This window comes from Sceloporus occidentalis, unplaced genomic scaffold, assembly GCF_023333645.1.
Source record: "Sceloporus occidentalis isolate IW3139 unplaced genomic scaffold, rSceOcc1.0.p SCAF_3, whole genome shotgun sequence".
NCBI classification, from domain to species: domain Eukaryota; kingdom Metazoa; phylum Chordata; class Lepidosauria; order Squamata; family Phrynosomatidae; genus Sceloporus; species Sceloporus occidentalis.
In genome coordinates, this window is record NW_028316983.1 from 183,237,754 (window position 1) to 183,254,206 (window position 16,453).

Here is a 16,453-nt window from a genome sequence, read left to right on the forward strand (position 1 = left end):
TGCCTACATTCTTTTCATATGATCCTTAGGGATCCCTCTCTTTGTAATCTATTGTTCCTGGCCCTTCTGAACAGTGAGACGGTGTTCATTTTCCATATGTTTAAACAAACAAACCGCTTCATTTATATACCACTTCATACTGAACTAACAGTATAGTTTATCGCACCACGACAGATTGGGGATGGAACAAAAGGGGCAGGGAACAAGTGCAGAATGAGTGGGGGGATACATTTTACCGCACACAAAAGTCCCCGTTCCGTTCCCTTCCGTTCCCCATCTGTCCCACAGGAGGCAATTTTTGAGAACAGTTGCTGAACATCTCTCAAAAATCGGCTCCTGTAGGATGGATGGGGGATGGAATGGAACGGGGACTTCCCGTGTGCAGTAAAATGCGTCCCCTGCTCGTTCCAGCCCCATCCTGGCCCCTTTTGTAACGCACAAGCCCCGTTCCAGGGGCCTGTGCAATAAACTCTTGTGTCTAAGTGGTTTACAACTGTAAGCTAATTGCCCCCAACAATCTGGGTACTCATTTTAGCGACCTTGGAAGAATGCAAGCCTGAGTCGAGCTTGAGCCCTTTTGCTGGTCTTAAACTCGAAACCTTATGGTTTTGAGTGAGTGGCTGCAGTAGAGGCATTTCACCACTGCGCTACGAGGGCTCCTCCTTAGATATGGATGTTAGAATGCCAAGAATTCCTTTGTTGTCAATGGGATCTATGTTCCTGATTATCATAGATTTACATGGTAAAATGACCAGGAGTATGAGAAAGGGAGCTGTTACCATGTTTACTATAGACGATAAAAATAAAGCACTATTACTAATTTAAGTTGTCATTTAATCATCTTAGCCTGTGTAGATTTCAATAATTCTCAGTACTCTATGAATGAAAAAAGAGCCAAAGGTTTACAAATCACTGTCTGCAAACATGCCCTAGTTATGCTTTTTGGCTTAATATCTAAGTGGATGATATTATTTACCAAGAATAGAAATTCTTGTCTCTGCCAAAATCCAGTCACAACCAAAACTTTGCAAATAGTTGGTTATCATAGGCATTTCAGACAGTTTGTCAAGTTGCTGGAAAATTGTGTTAAGAACATAGATGCTCAAGGGTCTGGAAACCATGTCCTATGAGGAACGACTTAGGGAGCTGGGGATGTTTAGCCTGGAGAAAAGAAGGTTAAGAGGTGATATGATAGCCCTGTTTAAATATTTGAAAGGATGTCATATTGAGGGGGGAGCAAGCTTGTTTTCTGCTGCTCCAGAGAACAGGACCTGGAGCAATGGATGCAAGCTGCAGGAAAAGAGATTCCACCACAGTATTAGGAGGAACTTCCTGACAGTGAGGGCTCGGAGTCTCCTTCTTTGGGGGTCTTTAAGCAGAGGCTGGATGACCATCTGTCAGGGATGCTTTGATTGAGAGTTCCTGCATGGCAGAGGTTGGACTGGATGGCCCTTGTGGTCTCTTTCAACTCTATGATTCTATGATTCTATGACTATGGTTAAGGTAACTATTTATCTGGATTCAAATTTGCGCACAATAAGAACCACAGACTTCAGATATTAATTGAAATAAAGTATTGATATACAAGATTCAGTTCAGCAGTACTAGAGAAATAAGGAGTTCAGTCACTCCTCTCTTCAGCTGGATGAGTTGACATTAGCAACCAGGACAGACATATGACCATATCCCAAAGCATGGATGTCATAGGCGGGGTACAGACGGGCAGGGGAAGATGTCTTGGAGGTGTATTCTGCTGAATATGGAGCCTCCAGACCGCCCGCCCCGGGGGCGTGGCTCAGGTGTATGGGGCTTCCACATGGGGAGCAGTGAAGACGCCTCACCTGGGGCCGTTTCTGACCCGCAGTTTCCATACCGCCGCCTCGGAGGACGCTGCAAAGAGAGAGGCAGCTTCTACACAGGTGGCCAAAAACAGGGCTTTTTTTTTCTTTTGCCGGCTGGCGGATGTGCAGCTGCGCAGCTGCGGTGCTCAGCACCGGCGGCAGAAAGCCTATGTGCACATTTAAAGCGCCCAGGCCCCTTTAAACTTTTTCCCTTGCCCTGCCCAAGAACAATGGTGTTCTCCTGCCAGCTGGTGATCAGCTGGCGTTGGCATCCTTGTCCGCTTGCACGTTGGTAGTGTCACCAGCATCATGGATGCCTCCACTCCTTTGGTCCCCACGCTCTTGCTGAATCTGCAATGCACAGCCACAGCTGTCGCCGCTGCCACCACTGTCCCCCTGCCATCCCCCATCACCTCCCTTGTACTAATGTACATATTTAAAGTTTTAGGGTTTTTTTATTGTTAGGTGAAAATGGCACAGGAATGTATGTAGGGGTTCACTTTAAATTCCAAACTTTCCCCAATTCTAGCAGCGCATGCGTACATGTTGCTCTAGGGTTAGGGTTAGGGTTACGAGCATTAAAATAGAGTGCAGCTGTGCTGCAGCTTCCACATCTGCATGGCATCTGACGCTCTAATTAGAGCCTCGGTGCAAACTGCGCATGTTCCAGGACCCTGACTCATTATGCGACGCAGCAGACACGGAGCTTTTAAATGGGCAACTTAAATTAGCGGCGTAACAATTCTGGCGTACCGGTGCAGCAGCTTATAGACGGAGCTGCGCAGTTGCGCAGTATATAGAAAAGAAGCGGGGAAAAGCAGCACCTTTTTAATGCCGCTTCTTCCCGCTTGGGGTGTGCGGGCGGCATGTTCATGGCGGCATTCAGGTAAGGGCCGTCTGAAGGCTATACCTTCATGACGTCATGAACATACCCCTTTTTGCCCGTCTGTATCCTGCCATATTGTTGCTGGCTCGTACATTAAATGGTTTGCTCTTCAGCTAAACTGTACAGATTGAAAAATCACTGAATTTAATTCTAAATTTGATGAAATGAAGAAAAATCTGTAACTCTGAATCTGAAACATGTGTTACCAATTTGTCTGCAGTGTCTCACCAGTTTGTTTTGTATCAGATGTCAAACAGCAAATACCACAAGTGATCAATTTTCAAGTAATACATCATAAACCCAGGCTTCTAGCACAAACTGTTTCATATCCACCATAAAATCATTTGAAAAATAACAATATGATTATCTGTCAACTATAAAAAAACAACTGTCCAATGTCGAATACTGGCAATGAAGGCTGAGTATTCAGTGTATGTTTTATATCTAAATTTTGAGAGAAGAATTCATGGGCACAAATTTGGGTGGGTGACTAGTACCAGACTGACTAAAGTTTTGATTTTCCTCTCTTTGCTTATATATTTATGAATAAGCAAAAGGTACTAGAATAAAATTGATAATCTTTGGTGCCTTTGATGATACTAACATGCTCATTTATGATACATTTTTGCTCTGTTAAAAGAAAATGCAGCAAAACCTATAAGTACAAAGTTGATTCATGCAATCGGGCTTTCCCAGTCCATTTCAGTTCTTCACCGTCCATCCCAAAGCATTTCCTGAGAGACAAGTTCCCTCAGGAAAGGACCAGAATTTTGCCAGTGGCAAATTTTGGCCACTGCTCTCTGCAGTTCCCCATGCTGCTTTACAGCATGAGGGGTCCATGTGGGAGAGAGTTTTATAATGCACAAGGGAATGCAATAAGGAATAAGAAAGGCTCGCCCAGGAAAGTTTATCACTTGAGAAGTTGGTGCTTATTCTAAATTCCATTACAGAAACAAGTGTGATTGGAAGCTGCATCTTATTTCAATACGCACAGCACAGCACCCTCCACCACATGTGAGGACATACAGCGTTGTCCTCCATTACTATGCTTCCCAAACTGGGGACGATGTCTCAACTCATTGAGGATGAGTTGGCTGCCTCAGACTAGTTATCAGCAGACTAGTAAGGCAGCCTTATTTGTTGTTGTTGTGTGCCTTCAAGTCATTTCCAACTTATGGCAACCCTATTAAGAGGTTTTATTGGCAAGATTTGTTCAGAGGGGGCTTGCCTTTGTCATCCTCTGAGGCTGAGAGAGTGTGACTTGCCCAAGGTCATTCAGTGGGTTTCCATGGCTGAACAAGGATTCCAGCCCTAAATTCCAGAGCCTAAACCACTATACCATGCTGGCTCTATTTACAGCCCTATTTACAACACTAAATGTAAACATTGTGACACCATGACTAAATTGTCACTTTATTTTTTTTAGTAAATACAGTATTGTGGGATGCACAGTAGAAATCTAGTAAACAGAAGACTAATAAGAAGGCTACTAAGAAAATTATAAGCTTGTGATTGCTAAGTGGGTTTGAAATCAAGTTCTTTAAACAATACAATTAACCAACTTTCTATCATCTGTCACTTTATTTATATAAAAATACATATAGTTTAAAACAATACAACATTAAAATTAAAACATTATTAAATGACAACTGAATTTAAAATCTTACATTAAAACCAAGTCTAAAAACAGTACAGCACCATAAAAAGACCTTATCTTGTTAAAATCAATTTCTAAAGGTTTTCTGGAAAAGAAAGGTCTTGACCAGCCTCCAAAAGGAAAACAAAGAAGAAGCCATCCTTCTTTCCCTAGGAAGGCAATTTCAAGAGAAGGCTTTCTCCCAGATTGCCATCAACTGTTCCTGTGAAGATGGTGGAATACAGAGAAGTGCCTCCCTTGCAAATCGTAAAAGCTCAGGTAGGCTTCAAATAGCCTGGGCCTGAGATTGAAAGGGCTTTGTAGGTCAGCCAGCATGGAGTAGTGATTTGAGTGTTGGACCATGACACTGGAGACCAGGGTTTGATTTCCAGCTCAGCCATGAAACCCAGTGTGTGACCTCAGGCAAGTCACACACTCTCAGCCTCATGAAAGGAAATGGCAAACCACCTCTGAACAAATCTTGACAAGAAAACCCCATGATAGGTTCACCTTGAGGTCACCATAAATCAGAAATAACTTGAAGGCGCACATATAACAACAACAACAGGAGGTCAGAACTAGCACTTTATATCTCAAAACCAACCAATAGGCTCCCAAATTAATTTCAAACTACACCATTTGTTAGGTCAAAAAAGCCACTTCTAAAATGGTACTTCATCTCTTTCAGTTTTATAAAAACACAGTGTTTTCCAGCTTAATACCTGAATAAAACTGACATGTGGTTGTCAATGGTACCACTTTTTTAAAAAAAAAAGTGAACATACTGAACATGTTGAATGCCATAGTACTACTTGTGGGGTTCATTTTGGGATTGTGATATATGTGTGTGTGTATATGTGGCCAACCATATTTTATCAAAATCTACCTGCATTTATGATACTATTATTATTAAGTTTTATTTATAAAACACTGTAAGTTTACTCAGCACTGTACATATAATTGTACCCTTCAGTTACTATTTATAGCCAATTGCGTTCAGCCAGTCAGTAATACCGTTAAGTCAGGTTTCTTTATTTGCATTAGCCATATAGCTTTGCAAATAATATTTCATGCAAAATTACAAGAAATGAAGGCCTCACTCCATAAACAAAAATAACAGCAATATAATTTTGGATAGATCAGTGTTTCCAGAATAATAATGGGAAAGCATTTTAATGCCTAAAATGAGGGAGTTTATTTACTAGATCCAGAAGAGTCTAGAGTAAACAAGGAGACAAAACCAAGCTTAAACACATCAGCTATTACTTGCTTTTGGTTTTCCAACAACAGCCCATGGTCATGCTTAGTTGCCAGATTAGGCTTTATACATCCAGGATTTGACACGGTTGCTTAAAGTCATTGTCATCATGACTATATCCCTATATTAGACATTCTTTCTGCTAGGAAAACCATAGAACTGTAAAGAAAGTTTGGGTGGGCTTAGTTTCAACATACTTTCAGGAATTGCTGGGTCTCAAGCAGAAGACTGAGTCCTTATGTAGCTTCCCTGTATGGTGAACCACTGAAATTGAACTTACCTGTTAGAGAAGTTTGATACTGTTTTAACTGTTCTGGCTCCAACTACAGAATCGTGGTGTTTGCTAGCTTGGTGAGGACACTAGAATTCAGCACTAGAGAGATCTAGTGCAGTCCCCTGAACTGTTGCAGGGCCCTTTGACACTACACAACTGTAGGACTATTATTCTACTTTAATTGCCGTGGTTCTAAAGGGTTTATAGCTTGGTGAGGTACTAAAGGTTCTGACTGAGAATTCTCAATACACACCCTAAATTGCAAATCCAGGATTCCACAGAAAGTTGCAATGACAGTTAAAGTGGAATCATAGCACTATAATTGCATATCCTCCAACTGTCCAGTATGGCAAGGACAATCCCAATGAATCCTCTGAGCTTCCACTTTTTCAGCTGCTTCTTAAATGTCTTCTCCTCCTTTCACTTTCTGCCTTCCCCGCTCTGCTTACTTCCGTTGCTGTAAACTGAATTCAGAATGCGCTCAATTGGAGGAGAAAGCATGGGACAGAATCTTGCTCGTCCCTGTAGACTTAGGCAAATGCATACTGCTCCTACATTGTCTGTTCCTCATCAATAACTTTTACCATCTTGACCTCCCGCCAGAATTCTTGGCCACATGTCTCAGTTTTCATCTATGAAATGTTGGATGGTATGTAATCACATAGTGTGAATGACCCAGGGTCTATAATTGCATTTATTTACTTTTAGTATTTTTCAGGGCTAAATGGTTTTGCAATGTCCATCTTAAAAGCTATCTAGTTGCAAAAATCTGGGCCTTGATCCTCTATGTCTGCCTAGTCTAAGAAGACAAGATCCTGACTGACTGAAGGTGCCTAGGGACCAGGAGAGCAGTGTCTGGGCAAGATATTATTTATTCTGCTATTTTGATTTCTTTCTATTTGGTTATTAACTTGTGAAGACCTAGTGTGAATGATTACTAGACCATCTAATCACTGTGTATAAGACTATGAAATGTTTAGCCTATTGTGTGACTATTAAATCTTGAATTGCAATTGTTATTGAACTTGAAATGTTGTTTTTAATTATATTGCTGTAAGCTGCTTTGAACTTGATTTTATTGTGGAAGAGCATTGTGCAAATAAACATCATGACATAGAAGGTGATGAAGATTACTATGCTGCTGGTGGTGATGCTTGTTATAATCACTGGTTTATATTTAAGTTTTAAATTCAAGAGTTGTACTTTTCAAGCTACTTGGAGAGGATTTTGTTAAACAAAATTTAGCATACTGAGTTTGTTTTAAAAATAAATAAAATTCCTATGGGATTATAAACCCTTCTAAGGATGAAGTATTCTGACCAATCCCTTCCAAATAATTTTACTCAGGCATTCACCTGTTCATCACATAGATGCCAGAAGAAAGTATAAATGCAAAGGAACTTGAGATATGAGTGCAGGAAGCAAACCAGGGAAGAAACAAGGATGGTAGAAAGATATCTACCTGTTACAGGTATTCATAGCAAGTATAATATTGGAATGAGAGTAATCCATATGATGGATAATGGACCATTTTACTCACCTAGGTTTTTTCCCCAATAAAAAAATATATGGTCAGATTAAGATGCCTTTGCTATTGCTGGTTATATGAAGTAACCTATGCCATCAATGGTAATTCCACAACACAGGGTGGAGGAAAAGCCTGTCTGAGCTGGGGGGGGGGGGGGGGAGAATAAGAAATATGTATTGCCAAGCCATTTAAAATAAAACTTCTAAAGCCTTTTTAAATTGTAACATCTTGAACAAAGAAAAGTGCTGAATTATGTAGAAGCAGGCAGAGAGCCAACATCTGGCAACAGTAAAATTGTTTTGCAGGCAGGCAGTTTCCATATAGCACAGAGACCTGGGTCCAGGCTGCACAAAATAATGGCCCTGTGAAGATGTACAAGAGCTCTGGTTGCCAGAAGGATACCCTGGGCTTTGAGTGATTTTTTTTCCCTGTCATTTGATCTCTTAACATAGCCAGCTGAGATGAGTTATGCATCCCTCCTCCAGGAACCTCGAAAGAATTGTTCAAACCATACGCTCATTCCTGTCGAATTGGAAACAAATGCCACAGCCGCTCTGTCAGGCTTTGAAATCAAATTCACCCCAGCTCTTCCTAGACTTCTGTGGAGGAAACAAAGCTCTTTCCTGTGTCTGCCACTTTAGTCTCCAAGGATGGGCTGTGCCCCTCATCTCCTCCGCCGCCACCACCATCAACAGATTGTGATCTTTCATTCCAGAAGGCCACATCATAGACTTGTCCCATGTGTTAACTATATTCTGTTTGCCGCCATTAGGTCATGCCATTTCAAATGGAATCTCCTAATTAAGCCCAGAATACCAGAGAACAACTAGCCTCCTGGAGACTGTACTGATCACAATGGTGCGTCTTATTCCTATTTTTCTTTGTGTGTCTTGGTACTAGAAAGTCAAACAACACCTAAAAGCAAGTATTACTTTGATCGCAGAATTACTATTGTCCTAAACTGGAGGGGGCTTCCCATGCCACCACTGTCTACTTTGATGTTTGTAGTTCTGTGCCTTCAAGTCATTTCAGACTAAGGCAACCGTACCATGGGGTTTTCTTGGCTCCTTTCTTCATAGAGGGTTTGTCATTGCCTGCCCAAATCTGCCCAAAACTTTCATTTTTACCTTATTGGTCTTGGAATGTTTTAAAGTTTCCCTTTTTCTATTTAAGGATTGATTAATGATTTTGTGTTTGGGGTGGGGGGTGGGGGTGGGGGTTTGGGTTTTTTTAATTGTATTTAAAAATTGTATGTGATTTTATCTTGATATTCCTGTAATCCACCTTGATTCTTTTGAGAAAAAGCAGAATAATATTATTATTATTATTATTATTATTATTATTATTATTATTATTATTATTATTATCCTCTGAGGCTGAGAAAGCATGACTTGCCCAAAGTCACCCAGTGGGTTTCTATGGCTGAGTGGACATTCAAACCCTGTTCTCCAGAACTGTAGCCCAACACTCAAACCACTACACCATGCTGGCTCTCGCTGTCTACTGTAACACATTAATTCATTATGGAAAATGTTTCCAATATAAATTATTAATGCAGGGCATCTCCTGCAGATTAAATGAAAGACCCCCTGCTTGTTGGGATCCTGATTCAGGTCTGGAGTCCTGAATTTGATTGTCAGCTGTGAATCTTACCTTTTTTTCTCTTTCTTTCTTTCTTTCTTTCTTTCTTTCTTTATTTATTTATTTTTTATTTGAGAATCTGATGAAAACTATGGACCTCCTCTAATGGAAAATGTACTTAAACACAAATTTCAAAGTAACAGAAAGGAACTCAAATGGGGTATCACATATTGTGGAGCCCATTTCATGGACCTACCCCCACACCTGAAGTTGATTCATAGACCTCTTAGGGAAGTCTCTGGACTCCTCTACAGTGAACATTTATGGAAAAAATATAGATGCCTCTCTGAAGCAGGGTTGCAAGGTGAACAACTGGGATGGGCTCCTGTGCATTTAATGGTGTGCAGAAGAGGGGATTTCAGGAGGTAGAACTTTTCATAACAAGCAGCACCTGCTTAATTTTTCCCTTCTACACAACTACATACCCTCTCCATCACCTAGCAACCCTACTTTAAAATAATGCCTGCTTTGCATATAGAGTGACTCTCTTACATACATGAAGATCTACCAAAGCAGAGGCTATTTTCATCAGAACCAGGTGGATCATCCATATACACAATACTAGTTGACTGTATTGCCTACTCATGCTGTGAATTGTACTGAAAGCTTAACAGATATAAAATGAAGCAGATATTCTTCAGAGATGGGCAAATCTAACTATTTCACTTTCTCCCACATTCAGACTTTTAAAATCTCAAGTTCTTCCTTTCACTAAAAAGCAAATTAATATTGGGTAATGTTGCAATTGCATATGTTGCTGAACACTATGAAGCATTTACAAGAACAGCAACTAACTCTATTAATGAGGATAAAAGCCTTATTTTGAGCATCTTCATTATATTCACAGCCATGATCTTCAGTCAGTCTAGAGCTGCAGGAAAGCAAGGTTACTAAAGGGCCTCTTCCCAGGAACTAGGATAGTGTCCGGTATGATTTACATCTTCTTCCAGAGCTCATTTACAAAAAGACACAGTTGGTTCTTGTTAAGTCAACAGTGGAATGGCTTCACAGACATTTAAATTTAGGAGAATCCTTGCTGATATCTCTGCATGAGAACTTTACTTTTCAATGTCTGCTGCCTTTTGGCAAATAAGTAGTAATCAGGGAACATTCAGAATTTCAAAGTCACACAGCTGAGCCGTATACCTGCTGAAAAAACAGACTGTTATTTGACTACAGTTAAGAAAAACACACAGTGGATTGCCTTTCTGTTTTGTTTTATTCAGTAATACGTGCTGGCCAATTGGCCGTAATAAAGTTATTATTATTATTCAGTAATACAGATTTTGAGGCTGAAGACAGCCAAACAACAAATGTCTGCCATAACAATGGCACTGAAGTATTTGCATTATAATCCATATGTCAAACAGCAGTGTATTGTCTACTTCATGTGTAATGCAGGGATTGGGGGTGGGGGGGGATGATGTACAGAGAGTTGTATCAGTGAGTAAAGGCATTATTTACTTGGACTCCTTAACTTGTAAGAGTCTGGGTTAGAACAGTAATAGTTGTTTCCAGTACCAATCCAATACATTCCTGTGAGGTCGTTTTTATATAGGTACCACAACATTGAGTTCCTAGGGATGTTTGCAGGTAAATACTTGTTGGTGCAATGACACTTAATCTTTGCCTCCAAATGTCCCAGAAGTCCTAGCCAACATAGACAGTGATGCTAGTAACAGTCCAATACATTCCTATGATCATTCAGAAGGACAGCAGATTCTTATGGCCATTTGAAGGCAGAGTTCAATAATGTGGAGTCAGCTGGGAGATTTGCTTCTGAGCAAAAATGGAGTGCCTGCTCTTATGGTGGGGCTGCTCATATCCGTCCAATGTATTCCTATGGCCATCCTCAAGGACACTCTATTTATTCATTGGGAAAAACCTGGGGAGAGGAACACCTGCAGGTATGACCAGAAAATTTAGAAGACCTATTTGAGTTTAATCCCTTTTGCAATTGTGCCTAAAGACCAGAAGAGAAAACCCTGTGAGCGACTATGGACTTGTATAAATCTGCCTTTGCCAGTTCACTTTTTAGTATTTTGCTTGCTTCAATGAAATCAGTGTGTGAAAGAATAGGAAAAATAGGCTTATTAACAAAACAAAACAAAAGCCCTGATACTAGCCAGTTTCTTCACCCTCAAGAAATGTTTATATGATTGTTCCATCTATGAATGATATTCCAGGGTATGTGCTCATCCTTACGGGGACAAAATGTCATAATCTATCAATAAAAGGATAAGTTTGGCATGCTTGGGGAATGTATCTTCAGAAGAGCTCAGAAAGGGGCAAAACCATCCACTAACAGAATGTGGTAAATCTAGGGTTGCCATAATTGTCCACTTTTACCAGGGACAAAATGTGGAACAAATTCAAGACCAAACTGTAGGACAACTGCAGGACAAAACTCAGCCCAAAATGTAGGACATTGAAGAAAAATGGTGGACCTTAAATGTCCTACATTTTGAGCTGAGTTTTGTCCTGCAGTTGCCCTACAGTTTGGTCTTGAATTTGTCCTACATTTTGTCCCTGGTAAAAGTGGACAATTATGGCAGCCCTAGGTAAATCAGTAAATTCTGAAGTCAGTGGAGTAACAAGGGTTAGTGTCCCCCAATGCAGTATATCATGGTGTAACCCTCAGTGGTATCACTGTAGGGGTGCAGCAAGTGCAGATCCTTCTTGTCAGCAAAATGACTGTTGTGCCTCATTGCTTTCATTCTAGGATGTTACCATCTTTGGCACCTCCTGACACAGTTCTTCCTCCTCCTTACCCACCATGGCTCTGCAGTAGACCACCGTTCATTGCAACCATTGCTGCCCCCACCACTGCTGCAGACTTGCCTGAAGTCCTTGCTCAGTTGGTAGCATTGTAGAAGATGAAGATGACAATGACTGTGATTATGTCAATGGGGCTGGCCTCCTCTGTGTCCCATGGCTGAGATTTTCTGGGTTCTGGGCAGGACTCAGAGAGGGTGACACCTGGTGTGGTCTGCATTTGCTGCATCCCTATAGTAATGCCACTCTTTGAGGTAAAGGTTTATTAACTATAATACAGTTGGATCTTGTGGCACATTTAGGACTAACTGAAAGAAAGAAATTGGCAGCATGAGCTTTCATAGACTTCAGTCTACTTCCTCAGATGCAAAGTTTCTGTTCATGGGAAATGATTGCTCCCCGAACGATTCAGGGACACTGGAGGCGAACAGACAATTCCCTGTCATTTAGGAAGCACATGAGGCTTTCACACACATGTGCCTCCTAAATGTTTTAGCAGCATTTTACCAACATTTACCCCATGGTAAGCGCTGATATGAAAATCTTCATTGAAAGGAGTTAGAGTGTGTGTCGTGTATTAGTAAACAGAGAAGTGGTTTCAGTAAAAACCTTAATGGGATTTAGACTCCCATGTAAGGAAGGAAGATTTAAAAGGACAAAAGAAGTCCAGTGAAATTAGTTGAGTGTCTCATGTTCTTTGAGAAGTGAAGAACTAGTTCAGGGTGCTCATAACCACCTTGTTCTGGAGGAATGGTATTTGTGAAGTGAGCACACTTTCACAGGATTTCTACTCCTGAAGAAGGGGCTGTATTAGAACTTGTGTTTAGAGAAATAAAACAAAATTTCCGGTGGAAACTAAGGAACGAAACAGACGGTCAAAAAGGACTGGCTTCCAGGCAGTCTGGGGGCATGGTGTTCAGACAGCAGCATGCCCCCAGTCTGCCAGGAAGCCACACAGCTGACCACATGTGTGGTGGATCCATGGTATTTTGGTGTACACATGCTGCGCTGAAAAAACGCCACTACTGTGGCAAAGATACTTTCTGTCTCTCCTTTTTGTGCCAGGGAAAGGCCGGTTGGAAGCATGGTGTGAGGTTCCTACAGCCCCAATCCAGCAAGCAAAGGGGTGGTAGCAAGCAGCTCCTTACCCACCATCTGTTTCACCCCCAAGTCAGTGAGGGAGCTGGAACAAAGACAGTTTGTAAAGTTATGTATGCATTGTAACAACCAGATTTGAGAACCAACTGTAAAAATATTCTGCTTAAGTTCTGTCTGTAAATAAAAATTATATTGCTTCTTGTTTACAAAAGAGTGGCTTGAAGTAATTTATAAATAAGAACTTCAAAAGCATGCTACCAAAAATATTAAAACATTTAATAGATAAGGATACTGGGAGCCCATATATGAGTTACTTATTAAGTGAATGGACTGGGAAAGGAATTGGGGCCAGTAAAAAGGCCAAGGGCTAAAGATTTTGTAGGAGAGTGTTATGGTAGTTAAAGTGTGTCAAACTGCTTTAATTCTGCAGTGTGGATACACCCTGAAGCTCTTAGAGGCATCTCGTTCATAGGGCCACCATCAGTCAAAGCTGACTTGACAGCAATTAATAACAACAAACAACAGGATTAACCACTATTGTTTTTGTATGCATGATATGAATTTCTCTCCTAGGTGAATTATTGAAACCTATCAAAGTGTTGCCTCTTACATTCATATAAACACTCTAAGAGTTGAGTAGACCACTAAAGGGTAAGTAAGATGGACCAACAGTCTGTGGCATCTCAAGCTATTTATGACAATTAAGCAGAGCATGACATTGTAACAGCAGCTGTTACTGTCAGGGATATTACAATTCATGGCCATCATGGCAGGAATCTACCACTGCCCTGATTATATGAATGTTTAAAATAGCCAAATGAGGCTACAGCCTTGAGCTATACAGTTCATCAGGTAATGCTGCTACATCACACCAGCTAGAATAGACCCTCCAAACGTTTTTGGGCTCCAATTTCCATAATCCCTAGATAGCTAATGCTATGGGAACAGCAGGTGGAAAAGAATCTGGAGGGCAACAATTGCCCATCCCTGAGTTAAAATAAAATAACTGAGTTTTTAGCAAATATCTTCTGACTTCTTCACTAATTCATCTCCAAAGTTCCACTGAAAAGACTCATACAAGACTCCGTCTGTGCAGTCAGACTAAGACTAATTCTGTAGGTTTTATCAGAGCTAATAAACACAAGAAATTGCAGATGCTTATCTGAACCATACTCAAACTTTCCAAAGCTCTTAAATCTGGTAAATTGGGCATAAAATCTCACAAGGCTTTCAAGGAAGATTTCGTGAACTTCCTGCTTCGCAGCCAAAAGTACAACAATAATGCAAAATGGGCTACATCAGCAATTTGTCTGTAATGATCTCAGTTGAAAAGCAAACAGGTGAGCAGCTGCATGTTCTTCTTTGCTTCACCATTCATTCTTTCATTCCTATTTGACAAATACAATATACAGCTATCCAAACAAATTAAACATTGCAAAAGTCTTATCAAAATGTAAAAACAAAAGAGGATGTCCATATTGCACCTCATTGTTGTGACTGTTGTTATATTTATTGAATGCATTACTAAAACAGGGTATTTCTAGGATTATTTCAGAGGATTATACTCTGTCTGAAATATCAGGCTTGCAGCTTGGGTGTTATCTTGGACTCAAGCCTGAACCTGGATGCTTAGGTTTCAGCAGTGGCCAAGAGTGCATCTACATGGCTAAAACTAGTGGGCTAAATGAATGTGTTCCTTGGGATGCAGATCTAGCTATGGTGAGACATGCCTTGATTTCATCCCATTTAGACTAGTGTAACACACTCTTATGTGAGGCTCTCTTTTGAAACTGTTTGAAAACTTCAGCAGGTTCAACATGCTGCAGTCAGAATTCTGATCAGGGCCAGTCACAGGGAGCATGGAATCTCTCTCAAAATATCTTCACTGGCTAGTCATTCATTTCTGGGCACAATTTAAAGTACTGGTCATGACTGATAAAGTCCTTATGTGACTTGAGTCCAGACTATATGAAAGTCCGTATCTCCCAATATGAAACTGTCAGAGCTCTAAGATCTTCAGGGGAAGGCTTTCTCACAAGCCCACTTGGTGAGGACACAAGAGAGAAAGCCTACCCAGTGGCTGCTCCCACCCTGTGGAACTCCCTTCCAGGGAACCTTGGCTGGCCCCTCCCTGCTTTCCTTTTGTCAGCAGCCAAAGACATTTTTGCTTAAGCAGACTTTTAATGTATAAATGATTCATTTATTTTTTAAACTTTTGGTGGTTGTTTTTAAGAGGATTTTAATGTGTTTGATGAGATGGTTTTAATTGTTTTTAAATTTTATTCTGAACATTTTTGGCCCGTTACAAATTTACTATTTGGGTCCCACACTGAGAAAAAGGCTGCATGTAAATGAAATAAAATTTTAAAATATCCAGAGCTCCTAATGCTGAAGTGACTGAAAACATGAGTACTGACAACTCCATGCATTAAAAGGGGGTTTCCGAACTCACCAGAAGTGCTAATTTGCAGACTGCCGCTTCAGGCAAAGCTGGAGCCGGAGCAATTTTCCTCTTTCCCAGAAGCCCAGTGTTCCTGGACTTTGATATGGAGTAGGAAGTCAGAGGTACCCTGGTTGGCTGGCAGGAGCAAGTGAAGGTTTCACTCAGATCAACTCCCAGCCCATATAAGCAGCTTTTTCTATCATGTGAATAGTCGGTCAGCTTCGACTATCTTACCCTGCTCACCCTCTTTCAGTGTTAAGGCTTTTGTATAGATGATTGTTGTGCTGGTGGTATCACACTGGTAATACCAATCACCACAACTTTGGGTGATTTATGCATGGGGGCCAGATCCAGTTTGGGAGTAGACAGGGCTCATGCACCTGAGAATACTTGCTATGGGAAGAGTCCCCTTATGGGAGTTTGGAGGTACCTAGGTACCCAGGTGAAGGACAAATAGCTCTGCCTCATTCCCAGGAGGCATGGGAACCACACAGTGGGCTTCCACCAGAGTGGATTTCCACATTTATCATTCCAGCACTACCCAGCAGGTGGCGTGGATGAATGAGATGTCAACAGTTGACAGGTGGATCAACTGATGCCTGAATCTTTAGCTATGCTGCATCAAGCCTATTCAACTGTAACAAGAAATTTGTAGCCTTTTCCATTCCAACAAAACTGAAGTCTGTACTCATTCTTGCTAAACTCAAAGCCCCATTGCCTTGATATAAATAAATTGCTGCCTAGCTAACACTTTTCAAGGTCCTTAGAAGTCTCTCTTTCTGCCAAAGGTACTTGGAGCACTCTCTCAGAGACAAAAGACGAGAAGTATATTTTCAATGTGAGAAAGTGATGCTTCCAACAGTGGAATAGTGCTGCATGACAAAGTCTCTCCAAATTAAGAAATATCCCCCCCCCTTTTTTTTTCCAAAGTGCAGTGCAAGATTAGGTGCAAATTTAAGAGGCCTTTCTTTGCCTCACTGTATGTATGAGCTACAGCCTGAATATTCCTTATTCACTAAGTGTTGGCTGTGCATGCAAGGGGGAGAGAGACTGTATGCCATAATCCCATACAA